This window comes from Carassius auratus, linkage group LG48F, assembly GCF_003368295.1.
Source record: "Carassius auratus strain Wakin linkage group LG48F, ASM336829v1, whole genome shotgun sequence".
Classification (NCBI taxonomy): Eukaryota; Metazoa; Chordata; class Actinopteri; order Cypriniformes; family Cyprinidae; genus Carassius; species Carassius auratus.
Genome location: NC_039300.1, coordinates 1,761,314 through 1,777,721, shown reverse-complemented (window position 1 = coordinate 1,777,721; position 16,408 = coordinate 1,761,314).

Here is a 16,408-nt window from a genome sequence, read left to right as displayed (position 1 = left end):
GTATTAAAAACACTTTTCTTTTATTGGTCAGATGAAATAAGCTATTTTTTTTTGAGATAGGAATTTATGGTTTTCATGAGCTGTATGCCAAAAGCATCAGTATTTAAACAATAAAAGACCTGAAATATTTCAGTTGGTGTGCAATGAATCTAAAATATATGAAAGTTAAATTTTTATCATTACATTATGGAAAATAATGAACTTTATCACAATATGCTAATTTTTGGAGAAGGACCTGTATTTGTGGGTCTTGGGATATCTCAAATCCAATGTGACTCCTGAAAGATGGCAACAGGCTCTGCTGAGATTCCCAAGATTACATCGCTGACTGCCCCATCGTTGTTCCGAAGGATGTAGATTTTTATGACCTCCTCTGCCAACTCTGCTTGTACGAAGACGGGTAGATCAGCTGAACCCTACAGGCAAATTTTAAAGATAACTGGTTAGAGCTAACATTCAAAACTGAATGTTACAAGAAAGTGACAAATACACAAAACAAATAGCACCTGAAGAAGCAAACAATCTGTTGGACCATATGATAGGTAAAATCTCAAACAAAGTTTACTAGGGGGAGGAGTTGCAAAAATTAACAGCATTCTTCTTAACAAGAGGACAGGTTAATTTTCTACATAGGGACATTTATTTTTAACAATAAACCTAAAAGAAAAACGAAGAGAGACCAACTGCGAGCTTCTATGCTGTAAATCAATGCTATAGGCTTTTATTGAGGTCTGCATTATTTCAACCAATTTCTTTATAAACATGTTTAATATTTAAGTAAAATGACTAATGGTTTTGAAACAAAAAAGCTTGTTTAATTGCACTACTTGAAAAAAATATGCATTGCATTAACCCTCACACTCAACCCTTAACCCTCTAAATAATTCTGTGGCTTAGTAAATATTACAGTAATATTTAATTTTATTAACTTAATAAAATCTCTGAATATAGTTCACTTGATTATACGAAAGATGGCTTTCCTGTAGCTCAAACAGTAGAGCGTCGGCGCTAGCAAAAATTGATTAAATTGTAAATGTGTACCTTGAAATGCAATGTAAGTTACTTTGGATAAAAGTGTCTGCCAAATGCATAAATGTAAACATTAATGGACTAAAAATACAACAGTTTATTTTATCTAAAATGTACAGTTATATTTTATTTTTTCCACTAAAACAATTTAGTATTAGACTAACAAATTGTTTATTTATAATACACATAATATATTTGTGAAATTTCTATCAATTTATTTAAGGATGGAAAATTAAACTGATCTGTTTCAGGGAACAAAAATATTACAAATAATTTGAAATCAAAATGAATATATTTAAACACACTCTTAAGAAATTTAGTAAGTTTACTCAATTAAAACAACGTACCCCTCCCCCAGCCTCCGCTCTCCTTCAATACCCACCAGGTCTGGATTTGTTACATTAAAAAGCTTAAGGTTTTCAAACTTTTGACCGATATTGTATGTGATCTAGGTTTCAGTGCACTAGAATGATTTTACAATGGAGCAGGCCTTAAACTGTCCGACTCCCTATAGTGGGAGCTGATTAAAACGCACCAGTCTATGTTATGTCCACGCCATTTTAAATACTTTTGCATGGCGTATTTGTAGTGGTGATTTAAGAGCTCATACTTGAGTTCGTGTAGTAATTATGACGTTTTACAACAACGTGACAGCTTTTTACAAGAAAGAATGTTGTCATTTGAAAGTTCATAAATGATGTGTTCCCTTTTGACAAGCCACTGACCCCAATGGGGAACCTGTACAAAATCGTTTTCCATTGGGCATGTATAGTTATAGTTGCTGGACCACGGTACACTTATCGTTAGACTTTCAAATGGCGGTTGAAATAAACGGTGATCCAAATAGTCAAACGTTAACCCACTCCAAAAACAAAACAAAAACTAACATACATATGGCTGCCCCACTAACTAACTTCGAAAACTACACTGTTATGTACACGTACACACGGTCAATGTTTAATCAACTTTTGAAAACATTTTTGCAAATATACATAGTTATAAAAGGACTACGTTACTTACAGGAAATTCGAGTAATGCTGTTCACGTCGTTGCTGAGAAAAGCAGTCCTTCAGTGACAGGTGCCTCTTGTTTGAGCCGCGAAACTTGTTAAACTTCTTAAGATAACGCAAAATACAAACACAATTGTTAGGAAATCCTTAATAATTAACTTCTGAATTAAACATTACAAACATAATTAGTATTAGCTGGCTAAATTACATAACGTACCACGATTATGAGAGGAGTGCGGGTCTTGCCGTTGCTGAGGAAAGCCGTCCTTCAGGTGACTTCGATTAAGCTACGAAACTTGTTGAATATGACGTAAAATACAAAGACAATTGTTAGAAAATGCTTAATAATTATTAACTTTTTAATAAAGTGTTACAAACGTAAGTAGGATTAGCTGACTAACGTTACTTACCAGGAGCTGTGAGGTATGGCTAGTCGACGTCGCTGCTGAGGAAAGCAGATTTTTTTTTTTCCTGCGGAGCTGCACACGTGATCACTTTAGCCGCGAAATTTACTCAATTTATTTAAACTGTCATTTATTAAGCTGGAACTTTATTTAGGAAAATTGGTTGGAAATACTTAATAATTTTAGTTTCTAAAACAGATCAGTACAAGTAAATAATTATCAAATATTTCTATTAGAATTCACCAGAAATATTGAAGGTATATTAAAAATATAATTAGTTAGTTAAATACTTATTTATTTTCATTACATAAACTTAAATAATATATGTAAATTTTAGAGAAATTATTTGTTGGATTTTTAATTATTCTTTTTAATCTGACCCACTCAAAATATCACTTAAATGATTTCAAAAGATTTTATTAAGTTAATATAGCTCTTTATTTTTGTGAAATTTACTAAGCCACTGAATTATTTTTTACAGTGTAGGTGTAGTGTAGATCAGTGAGAGTGTATCAGCTGTAGGCCGAGCGTTTGAGCCCAGCGCTGTGTTATCTTGCATGTAATGCATGAGTGAACGTGTGTAAAGACGAGCGGATCACAGATGTAAGTTTCACGGCCCCGGTGCCTGCATGGCCCCGATGAGAGCTGCTGTATTAATCTTCCCTCTGTCTCTCCCAGGCGGGGCCGTTGTTGGTCCGATGAGAGGCCCCTGGGGGCCCAGGCCGAGTGATGCGTGTGCAGGCTGTCAGTGATGAATGGAGAGCCGCGTGAAATCATTTTAATAACCTGAGAAAAGAGTCCAGAGACCACATATACATACCTGCAAATGGAGGACTCTCACCAGATAGTGTATTACAGTCCGCTTGACTACGCTTTAAGAGCCAAAAGTGTGGGAGGAATTATTATCTCTAGAGAGGAAGAGAGAGAGAGCGAGATACACACACAGACACACCAGCTTAAATTCAACAGGTAAATCTAGTTCAAAACTAGCACAAAACGGGAGTCTGCAGTCAAATAGCAGCTTTGCAAAGAATCGGGGTGACTCCTTCAAAAAGAAAATATGGCTTATATTTCACCCCAAAATCAAAAGTAAAATAAAAATGTATTTTGATGATAACTATTACACTGTGAAATAAATATATATATATATATATATATATATATATATATATATATATATATATATATATATATATATAATAAATAAATAAATAAAAAACTTTTCATGTACTGAAAGTTAAAGTACAAGTAAATGAGAAATGAAAAAGAAGCAGATAAATATGTATTTTTAAAAAAAAAATATGTCATACACAGTAGCAAGATTTATGCTGCGGGGCCCGGGGAGCAGTTGGGGGTCCGATGCCTTGCTCAAGGGCACCTAAGTCGTGGTATTGAAGGTGGAGAGAGAACTGTACATGCACTCCCCCCACCCACAATTCCTGTCAGCCCAGGACTTGAACTCACAACCTTTCGATTGGGAGTCCAACCCTCTAACCATTAGGCCACGACTTCTGCTAAATGCATACATGTACATGTATAAAATGTAAACTCCAGTTATAGTTTTTAGTTACAGCTACAGTTACAGCTCCAGTTTTTAACATAAAATAATGAATTTGATATCTGAAATATTTAAACATGGAAAAAAAAAAATGTTGAAATGTGAAATTAATACCAGCAGAAGATGGCAGCAAGTGAAAGTTAATGAGTGAGTCATTGAGCTTCAACAGATTCATTAATGAATAAACCATTACAGTTTTTGCCCCTTGCTTGAACACTATAGACCCATGCTTAGACTAAAGTAACACAACTTGAAGCTTTTGTTACCATACCTCAAACACATGTACCCATACCTTAACAAAAGCACTGCTTTGCACTCTGCAACACACTTATTCCTTTATGCAACACACTTGGTCCTGCATACTACACTCTATTTCATACATAAGACACTTCGTTCAAAAATAAAATCTCAGAGTGCCATTTGGAAAACACATGTATCCAAAATACAAAACACATCGGGTAATTGCTACCACTCAAATACACAACTGAAGACACTTACTAGCAAAACTGAACACACATCAGACAGCTACAAAAAACCCTCAGTTTAGCCATTTCAAGAACTTTGCAAGCATGGATGGAGGGAGAGCAAGAGCAAGAGGAAGAGGAGGAGGAAGAGGAGGAGGAAGATGAAGAAGATGAGGAAGAAGAGGAGGAAGAGGAGGAGGAAGATGAAGAAGATGAGGAAGAGGAGGATGAGGAAGAGCAAGATGAAGAGGATGAGGAGAAGGAAGAGGAAGAGGAGGAGGAGGAGGAAGAGGAAGAGGAAGAGGAGGAGGAGGTCGAAGAGGCCATGCACGGACCCCTATTTCTAATGATATAAGAGCAACTTTGGTGGAGCATGACATCAACCATGGCCTGACTGTGAGGGAAGCTGGGCAGAGAGTCCACCCACACGCCGCATGTCTCACTATAGACAGGTGACAGCAATCCATGGATGGTTTCGACATGCAAGGGGATATTTTCCCTGGTGCTTAGCGGGAGAAGACATTGCTTGCGATGTCGATGAGGCCAACAGATGGCGGGATCCATGAGCCCACGAATGCACAATTGCCATGATTTTCTTTGTTTACAGTATAGTGTATAGTATATATATATATATATATATATATATATATATATATATTGTTGCTTTATCTGAATTCATGTTACTTCAATGTACAGTGCTGCTATGTACAATATTGAGTAGGCCTAAACAGTGAAAATCAAAGACTGCAGTGTTTTATATAAAGTAGACTAGTGTGTTCCCCCTGATCTGAAAGTGTATGCATAAGATGCAAGTGTGTGTCATTTAGTCATCAGAGTTACACTTTGACAAAGGAATGTTAGGTTTTGATATCAGTGTTTAGGTTTTGATAGTAAAGCTTCAATTTGACACAATTTGATGTGAATGGTATATTTCCCAGTGTTGTGTCATGTTTACGTTGTTAGAGTTTTGGCACAATGAGCGAAGTTTTGCAAAATATGTTCAAGCAACGGGCAAAAACTGTAATACTGTCACCACACCAAAATAAACTTTTTTCACCAGTGTGAACTGATGTAATGTTTTCACAATAAAATGCAAAAATGTTACAAATTCAATTTATATTACATGTGATATTTAAATGTTCTTTAATGTACTTTTGATAAAAATTAGTAAGTCGTGTATTTAAATATATTGGTAATTACTCATTTGTTATGACATTGTATTTTAATACGCTTTTAATATCCAAATCCGTTTGGATTGCATTAATTAGGTAAACCGGAACCGGAAACACTTCACATAACACCCTATGTGCTTGCTACATCATTAGAAGAATGGCATCTACGCTAATATTTGTCTGTTTCTCTCTTATTCCGAGGTCACCGTAGCCACCAGATCCAGTCTGTGTCCAGATCAGAGGGTTACTGCAGTCACCCGGATCCAGTACGTATCCAGACCAGATGGTGGATCAGCACCTAGAAAGGACCTCTACTGCCCTGAAAGACAGCGGAGACCAGGACAACTAGAGCCCCAGATACAGATCCCCTGTAAAGACCTTGTCTCAGAGGACCACCAGGACAAGACCACAGGAAACAGATGATTCTTCTGCTCAATCTGACTTTGCTGCAGCCTGGAATTGAACTACTGGTTTCGTCTGGCCCCCAACTGAGCCTGGTTTCTCCCAAGGTGTTTTTCTCCATTCTGTCACCGATGGAGTTTCGGTTCCTTGCCGCTGTCGCCTCTGGCTTGCTTAGTTTCACTTCATCTACAGCGATAACGTTGACTTACATTACACAGATCTAGATTATTGTCACTGTATCTAAGTGAAGACTCTTTTTTTTTCAATAATGTAGTAGTGTAATTATTGCCTGATACTGTATATTGATGCAGATCTAAAAGCTCTGGGTGAGCCACCAGTAATTTCACAGACAAGCATATGGTTTGGTGAAAATGGACTTTGGCTGCTCTTCTCACTTCCATGCGCTCAGGGTGAAAGGCAACCTGTCAGAGTGTCATAATTACCCATGAGCACTCACAGAGCAGTGTATTTGATAGCCATGGCTGCTTTGACAACCTGCTGAGACACTTGTGAAAGAAGACGCTCAGTTCAGTGACACACAGCCACTTAGGCAGCAGATAAAACACTTCACAACGGCACTGTTCTGACATGACACTCACCCGCTCTTCCTTTATTACTGTCATCTGTCTTTTGCCTCAGTCTCTGTGGGCATCTCGCCGTCTGCTGCGCTTCGACCCGCGTGCCTGTCACACACACACACACACACACACACACACACACACTGGCAAGCTGATGATGGCAGTTTGGAAACACAAGAATGAGGAATCTGATGACACTATTAGAGAGGTGAGACTGTGCAAAAGTGGCATTATTCTGCAGTTTCTCCTTTTCTTTCTTTCACTTTGGTGCAAAGATTTGTCTAGTATTATGTCGTAGTCATATACAAGTATTATGTAGTAGCATTTATATATATATATATATAAATGTTGGTCATATAATTAGAATATTATCAAAAAGTTTATTTATTTCACAAATTTCATTAAAAATGTGAAACTTGTGTGTTCATTCATTACACACAGACTGATATATTTCAAATGTTTATTTATTTAAATTTTGATGATTATAACTGACAACTATGGAAAATCCTAAATTCAGTATCTCAGAAAATTAGAATATTGTGAAAAGATTAAATACTGAATACACCTGGTGCCACCCTCTAATCAGCTAATTAACTCAAAACACCTGCAAAGGCCTTTAAATGTTCTCTCAGTCTAGTTCTGTATTTATTCATTTATGTTCAAATTCACTACCGTTACAAAGTTAATGATAAATGATTTACTTTTGAACTCTTCTTTTCATCAGAGAATCCTGAAGAAAATGTCACAGTTTACAAAATACATACATACATACATGCATACCAGAAACAATAAAAATCCTATACTTTCTGAATAACAGTACTCAATAATTTTTGATTTTACAGTAACAATAGATGTGATTTTGTTTTTGTTGTTATTTATTAATGTTTTATTTTTATTTATTTATTTATTTATTTTTGCCAGTGACACATACATGACTTTTGACGATGAAAGTGAAAGTGAAAAAGTTTAAGTGACTTTTCATGTATCCAAGTACGGTGACCCATACTCCGAATTCATGATCTGAATTTAACCCATCCTGAGTGCGCACACACACAGCAGTGAACACACACACACCGTGAACACACACTTGGAGCAGTGGGCAGCCATTTATGCTGTGGCACCATGGGGGGCAGTTGGGTTCAGTGCCTTGCTCAAGAGCACCTCATTCATGGGACTGAAGGCGGAAAAGAGTGCTGTGCAACCAGAATTTTTTCAGAAGTGTATTCATTTGTAATAAAAAAATGAAATGGTACACTGTTAGTGACTGTACTATGTTTTAGAAGAAAATACTACTGCAGTCTTTCTAATTCAACATGTCATGTTTAATTCAATGTGTTACTTGTGTTTCTTAATTATTTGTGAAATGTACTAGCAATTTCTGAGTGAAAATTGTTTCAAAGTATTCTAATACATTTTTTTCTGTGTGTGTGTGTGTGTGTGTGTAGAAATTAATTGGGTCACCCAGCAATTTGTTTCATATAAATCTCATTAATTATTCTCATTCTATCAGTTACAGGACGTTATTTATCCCCCTTCTTTCACCTAAACTCCTCCCTTCTTTCTACAAGAAAAACATGTTTTCCAAAGTGTCTTGTTTTCGTAAAGCATAAAAAGCTGTGTGTGTGTGTCTGTGCTTATGTATGTGCATGTTTGGCAGGTAGAAGGCTGTGGGCGCAGGCTGTCGGAGAGCACTCCTGATTACACACTGCCATTCATCAAAGTGTCACGCCACTGACAGCTGCTAATAAATATACTGCCACAGGAGCCCCACCCCCAACACCCCCTCCCCACCCCTCCACCCAGCTCCAGCCACCCTCTCTTCACACCCGCCTCTGACACCGCTGCTGAGGTCCACAGCACCTGCACAAAACTGCAAACCTCATTTGCTAATTGCTGCTCTCGTCATCAATCTGGGTTCTGTCATATGGCTTGTCCATAGGAAAAATGAAATAAATATGTGCAAGTCGATGGCAGGGAAAATATGTTCAAACGTTAACAGCGAGTTGCATACGGTCATTTTATTATTTTTATTTTTTTGTCACTTTTACTGTGATAAAAGTAATTATAGTTCTCCAAAAAACTTTTTACAAATATTTAATATTTTTACCCAAACTTTGTTCCAAACTTTCTTTCTTCTGCAGAACACAAAAGTTTTGGGTTTTTCAATGAAGTCTAACAGCTATTAACTCCAAAGTGATGTTATCCAAGCCTTCTAAAGCAATATGAATATTTTGTATATTAAACAGAGCAAAATGTAAGTGGTTAATGACTCAAAATTAAAGTGATTACTGATCAGCTCATATTTACAGAGCCCAAATAAAATATGACCATGCAGCAGTAACATCAAACTTCACTGGTTCTTGTCTGTTGCATAACGTCAAGATCTTCTTAGACTGTATAAAAACATGGTCGTATTGTCTGTGACATCACCCATAGACTCCTGAAGAGCATTTTTGAAGCTCAAAGTGGGGGAAGCTTGACGTCGCCATCTTGGCAGTACGTCACTCCAAGTAATCGAAAATGGTCAAAGAGGTGGGAGCTGGTTGCTGAAACCACGCCCACCTAGCTCATAGCAGTGACAGCAGCGGGCAATCTACTTGTCACTCAAGTGGTCACGCACTTAATTATGCAGATTTTCAAGCTTAACATAATTTAAACGGATGAATTATACAAATTTTACAAAAATCACCACCTAATAGTTGTCAAGAAAGACAAAATTATATATATAGACCAAAACCACTTTTTGTACCAGTCTGTAAATAGTTTTTTTTTTTTTTTTTTTTTTTTTTTTTTTTTTTTTTCTGCTGTAAAGTTGGATATTTTAACCCTTTAGGCGCCAGAGGTTTTTTCCTTAAACGTTCGATTTTGACATCTTAATTTCAAAAGGCTATTTCTTAAAATTGATAAAAGATAGAGACTTTCTGTCAATTATAAAAATATTAAGGATGACCCAATGTTTATGTAGGGATTTTATTTTCCCATCTAATTTGCATATTATGACGTCATATGGGGGTGGTCATCTTGAATTATAGAATTTTAAAGAAAAGTCACGTTTAAATAATAAAATGCAGCACTTCTTTCCCCCAAAAAATTGTCCCTCACCCTCTGTGTGCTATATGTAAATCATTATTAATAAATGTTAGAAACAAACCGAATGCATGTAGCGGTTAGGATTTTCAATTTACTACATACAGCAGGCACTCTGATTCCATGTATGGGGCACATATATATTATTCATATGACACACAAACACAAGTAGACAAGACCTGTTTAGTTCAAAAGCTATGGCCCGTGTCACATCACCTCTGCTTTTGGTACGAGCAGCATGGCCAGATCTGCCTTACGCACGCGCCGAGTGTGCACAGCTCGGACTACTGTCAGTGTCATCGCGACTCCCCACCTTGCCTCCTAACTGTCCTATGAATACTTCGACCTCATATAACATGCCCAGTGGAATTAGACAAAGTCTCCAGTACTAAACTGTCACCGCGAATGCGGAGTGGTGCGGTCAGAAGACAAATATAAATGTCTAGTGCGGTAAAAAAAATCTCCCGCCTCGTCCCTGCAACAATAACACGCCTGCTAATTTCGCGATGAACACTCTAACCCCGGCAAACATTCTACAGACTTCTGACATGTAGCAAAGGATTTACCGTTTGTGCTTGGTGTAGGGCTATACTTTCACTTTCAGTATCACCGTCATCTTCTGAATGCAGATATTCCCCTTCAGAATCAGTGTCCGCGAAAAGAAGTCCCAACACCTCATTGCGGCTTTATTGAAGCTTTTTTGATGCCATTAGATAATAATAATAATAATGATAATAATAATAATCTAATGCCAATACTCGCTGACGTTGACAATATTGGTCAGATAAAATGGCTCACTCTCACACTAGCTCCGCTTTTTTTCACACTGATACAATGCGCTCTAGCTCAAAGATTTTGTATGGGAGCATGACGTTTTTTTGAGTCAGAGATGAAGTATTACATGTCTGCTATCTGGTGCAGGTAGGTTGCATGAAATTTGACACCCTATTTGAAAAAATCGTCCGTTTTATTCAGTGCCGCATCTTGTCGAGTAAACTCGACCGTGGCACCAAGAGGGTTAATATAGGGAGTCTATGGCACTCTCACTGAACTATTATGAATGCTTCATGGCAGGGGTGTCAAAACTCCCTGCAGAGTTTTGTTCCAACGCTGCTCCAACACACTTTCAAATAAGATTAAATGTGTCTACAGATCAGTGGCTTATAAGGGCCATCTGTACTGGACAGCAGGTCCCCTGACCCCTCTGTCAAGGTTAAGTGTTCCTCAATAAGGCCAGGGCCTCAGAGGTGGAAGATGTAGAGGCACATCAAGAGGTGGTCTATGAAGACATCCCCTCTCTGCTGGGTCAGCAACATCAATGACCACTTCTAAAAAAGAAGTCCAGACTCAGTGAATGAGGACTGTCTAATTCTGCTTCTAGAGGGACAATGCCCTGCTGAGTTAACCTCCTCTAACCTGCTTAAAACACACTTGCCTGGAAGTTTCTAGTAATCCTGAAGACCTTGATTATATGGTTAAAGTGTGTTTGATCAGCATTGGAGCCAAACTCTGCAGGACAGTGGCCTGATAGAGCATGTTTGTACACACTTGCCATAAATAATGCCCTTCAGGCCAGGAAAGCACATGGGCTCAAGTGGGACAAGTCCTATCATCTCTGCTGCTTCCAAGACTTATACTTCTCTGTTGGATCTGTGACACGCAAGTTTGAGCTTTCAAACTGAGAATCCGTATAATACACGGGTAATGTGGCCCGGCAATCATTCACGGATCATTAGATTTTGGTTATTTCACACTGCCAGTGATTTCCCAGAATCTGTGCGTGCGTTCAAACACAACCCGTAAAGGACCCGTAGTGACACGTGACATCAGGATGTGTCTAGTAGTGTACGAGTGAAAACGCTAGGCATGTTAACTTTCACTAAATCTGGCGAACGATCTGAGCTTCAGTGTGCATAGTGAGGAGCTAACTGATCTCTACTTCATCAAAGTTTGCACATATTTTTTCGTTGCGAACATTGATCAAAACGCCTTCAAAACACCCGGTAAAAGAGTTGCATGATAACATGTTTTTGTATCATTTCACCATGACATGATATTGGTTCTGGCTTTTGTTTACACAGAGCTCGTTCCAGGCCTGAACCCGGAAATGTTACTAGGTCCCCAACCTGGGATCGAGACTGGAATCAATCCCGAGACATTTTTGTGTTCACACAGAAGGCACTCAAGTAAATTGTAAAAGCTGATGTCTTAAGGATTTTTCCTTTTAGCATAAAACCCCAGTTTAGCAATAGTATTTGAAGTAAAACTGTCATGATCAAAATCCATTAAAAAAAAAATAAAAAAAAAAATAAATATGAACTATGTGTCATGTTCAGTGATACAAGAAACACGGAGAGATCCAAGTGCAGGTAAGATATTTATTAGGGGGAATTCAAAAGGGTAAACAGTCCAGGCAGGATCAAAACCAGAGAATCCAAATAAACAAGAACAGACAAAACACAAGGCAGGATCAAAACTACGGAATGACAAGACATTAGACAAGGACTCCGTGACACATACTCAGACAGACCGGGTATAAATACACAGAAGGTAATGAGGGAAATGGAGACAGGTGGGGAATAATCAATTAACCCAAACAAGGAGGAAGGTGACCAAATAAGGGATCAGACAGTTAATAAAGTGACAGACACTGTGGGAAAGGATGAAAACATGTAGTGGAAACCCAGGGACACAACCCAGACACTGTGACAGTACCATCCCCCCCCCCCCTCTACGGAGAGGCTCCCAGACACTCCACGACAGACACAAAACAGAGACCAGGAGGGAAGCGGACAGGTGGAGGCTCAGGGGGAGGGACGGAGGGCCAGAAATGAAAAACATGGGGAACAGACACCAGAAGTGTGACCACAAAACAGGGAGACCAGGAGGGAGGAGGACCGGAGGAGGTTCAGGGGGAGGGACGGAGGGCCAGACTAACAGAGAGGAACAGGGACAGGAGTGAACACAAAAACAAAAGGCAAAAAACAACATGAAGCCCCCCAGGGCAGAGCAGAAGACCACCACATCCTTGTGGTCGAGGCCAGAGTACTCCAGGGCGGATCGGAAGACCACCACAACTGTTTAGCCAGGGCGAAAGCCCCCCAGGGAGGAGCAGAGGACCACCACGTCCTTGTGGTCGAAGCCAGAGCCCTCCAGGGCGGAGCGCTGTGGTCAGGGCGGAAGGGCGGAAGCCCCCCAAGGCAGAGCAGAAGACCACCACAGCCATGTGGTCAGGACGAGAGCCCCCAAAGGTGGAGCAGACCTCCGTGCGGCCAGACCAACGGAACGACAAAACTCTGGTAATCCCCTGGTGTCTTTACTGGACTCCAGAAGATCGGTGCTGGCCTGACTCTGCTCGCGATAGATCATTGGTGACTGGCATTTGTTCATGAAGACCATCGGTGACTTGCACTTGTACATGAAGATCAATGGTGACTTGACTCAGTCCTAGAAGATCACCCGTGACTTGACTCAGTCCTAGAAGATCACCCGTGACTTGACACAGTCCTTGAAGATCACCCGTGACTTGACTTGACTCTGAAAGGTCAACGGTGACCAGCCTTGTCTCTGGAAAGTCCATGGTACCTAGCCCTGGCTCTGGAGGGTCATCGGTCACTAGCCCTGACTCTGGAAGGTCAGCGGTGACTAGCCCTGACTCTGGAAGGTCATCGGTGACTAGCCCTGACTCTGGAGGGTCATCGGTGACTAGCCCTGATTCAGGAGGGTCCATGAACACCTGACTCGACTATGGAGAGTTCACTGGAACCTGACTCGACTCTGGGGGGTCAACAGGAACCTGACTCAACTCTGGGAGGTCAACAGGAACCTGACTCGACTCTGGGAGGCCAACAGGAACCTGACTCGACTCTGGAGGGTTCACTGGAACCTGACTCGACTCTGGAGGGTTCACTGGAACCTGACTCAACTCTGGAGGGTTCACTGGAACCTGACTCGACTCCAGGGGGTCAGCTGTGACTGTCATCCTGTGCAGTGGCGTTGGGCAAGCAGCCATCTTGGGCCATGACTCTGGACTGGTGGCCAACTTGGGCATTGGCGCTGGCTGAGTGGCCATCTTGCGCTGTGGCACTGGACCAGCAGCCATCTTGTGCTGTGGCGCTGGATTGGCGGCCATCTTGGGTTGTGATGCTGGCTATGCAGCCGCGACGTGAACCGTCTTGGGAAATTCTAGGATCCTTGACAGCATGGAGAAATACTCCAAGAATGAGTCAGCGGCCATCTTGGGCGTTGGCGATGAGCTGGCGGCCATCCTGCATCGTGGCACTGGATTGGTGACCACCTTGTGCTGTGGCGTTGTGCTGGCGTCCATATTGCTTCGTGGCACTGGGTTGGGGGCAATCTTGTGCTGTGGCGCTGGGCTGGCGGCCATCTTGTTTTGTGGTGCTGGGTTGGCGGCCATGTTGCCTCTTGGCGCTGAGCTGGCGGCCATCTTTTACTGTGGTGTGAGGCTGGCTTCCATCTTGCCTCATGGTGTGGGGTTGGTGGCCATGCACCGCAACGGCACTGGGTTGGCGGTCATCTTGTGCTGTGGCGCGGGGCTGGCATCCATCTTGCCTTGTGGCGCTGGGCTGGCGGCCATCTTGTGCAGTGGCCCTGGACCGGCGGCCATCATGGGTTGGGCGCTGTCTTTCTCCATCCGCCATGGTGAGACGGCGGCTCTGGTCCCTCCCGCATGAGCCCCGAGTCGAAGGGGGGCCATGGTGGAGATCAATGCTGAGCCTCCTCTCGCCCACTCCCTCCTCGGTGACCTCCTCTGGTCCCGCGAAACACGACCAGGCGGGTTCCCTCAAACCGATTGCTTCTCTCCCGCTCGGTGGCTGGGGAAGAAACATCACTCGACATACTGCTGGATCTCGTGTTGACGTTCGGTGAAACTAGACACACGGAAAGATCCAATTGCAGGTAAGATATTTATTAAGGGGCAATCCAAAAGGGTAAACAGTCCAGGCAGGGTCAAAACCAGAGAATCCAAATAAACAAGAACAGACAAAGCACAAGGCAGGATCAAGACTACGGAATGACAAGACATTAGACAAGGACTCCATGACACATACTCATACACAGAAGGTAATGAGGGAAATGGAGACAGTTGGGGAATAATCAATTAACCCAAACAAGGAGGAAGGTGACCAAATAAGGGAACAGACAGTTAATAAAGTGACAGACACCGTGGGAAAGGAGGACATCTAGTGGAAACCCAGGGACACAACCCAGACACTGTGACACTATGAATATGACTTATGAACATTAGAAGGTAAGAATATATATGAAAATGTATGTGAAAAAACACCTGCTTTGAATGCAGCATAATTATGCCATGAATCTACAACTGCACATAATTAAATTATGAAATCAGGACAGTGGTTGTCATTTGGTTTAGTTTATTTCAACGATAAAAAAGATTTTTCACAAAAATACTGTATAATTATTGTATTTTGGTAAATTATTCTAGCATGCAATTCCTGTAACTAGCATACATATTGGCAGTTCATTAGTACTTGTAAAACACATTTTAATATTAATTATATTCTTATTCTACATGACCATATTTTAGATCCCTTAATCTTTCTCTTTACCTAAACTTAACAACTACCTGACTAACTTAACTGAGTCTATTGTGGCAAAAAGCATAGTAAATAGTTAGTTAATAGTGAGAATTGCTCCTTAAAATAAAGTGTGACCATTTTTTATTTAGAAAAAATTACTCTAACTAGGTCATTTATTAAGATTTTTACTATTATTATTATTTTATTTATTTTTTAAATCACTTTGTCTTTATAATCTTGCTTTAATTGTCATTGATCTGGATCGTAGAGATCTCCTCTCAGTGCAGATCTGAGAATCACACGGGGCATCTAAAAAGCTAACTTGGCTCCTCCTGGTTCCACGTTGTGTTCTAATGTTATTGAAGAATCATGCCCCTGGCGACGCATCCACATCAGATGGTCCCTCAAGCAGGACCAGCTGCGCTCTCAGAGGGCTGTGATGACCACGGATGCCCGCACAGTTAATAAGGATGGTGTGATTAATGGGGGAAAGGTGGAGGAACCTCTGGGTTTGGAATAGGTACAGAGGGAGGGGGAATGGTTGAGTTGGTGGTCTAACCTAACAGCTAATGCTCCAGCTTCTTCATCTCCCTCTTAGGCCTGAGAGAGAGTTTGAGAGATTGTGAGACAGGAGGATATGGCAGCCATTGTCAGCTGAGTATCATGGAACTGAAAGAGTGGATCATCAATCACACTGTGGTTGTTTCCTTTGATTATCACATAGCTGTCTTACATTTGATCTCTTATACCTCATAAGAGTGTCTCAGGGCTGTCAAGGGAGCAGATTGATGGAGCCAGAATGCATAAACTAGTGTTTTTCATATGGTGTTTCACAGCTTGAAGATTGTTTACTGGTTTGTTCTGTCAAGTGCAACAATACTAAATATGCATTCAAATTAGAACTCTTAATATAAATTGTTCATTTAGTGTGATTAATTATGTGGCAATAGTGTGAAATGGGATGATAAGAAAACTGATCAGAAACTAACAATCAATATAACTAATTGGAAACACTACTCCACTTTTGCTCCATGACGACAGTATGTCCGTATGTTTTTGAAATATCACAAAGTTTTCCTCAGAACTTATAAACAAAAAATAAATATACAATATTAGAAGAATAGTTTTAATGTGGTTGAT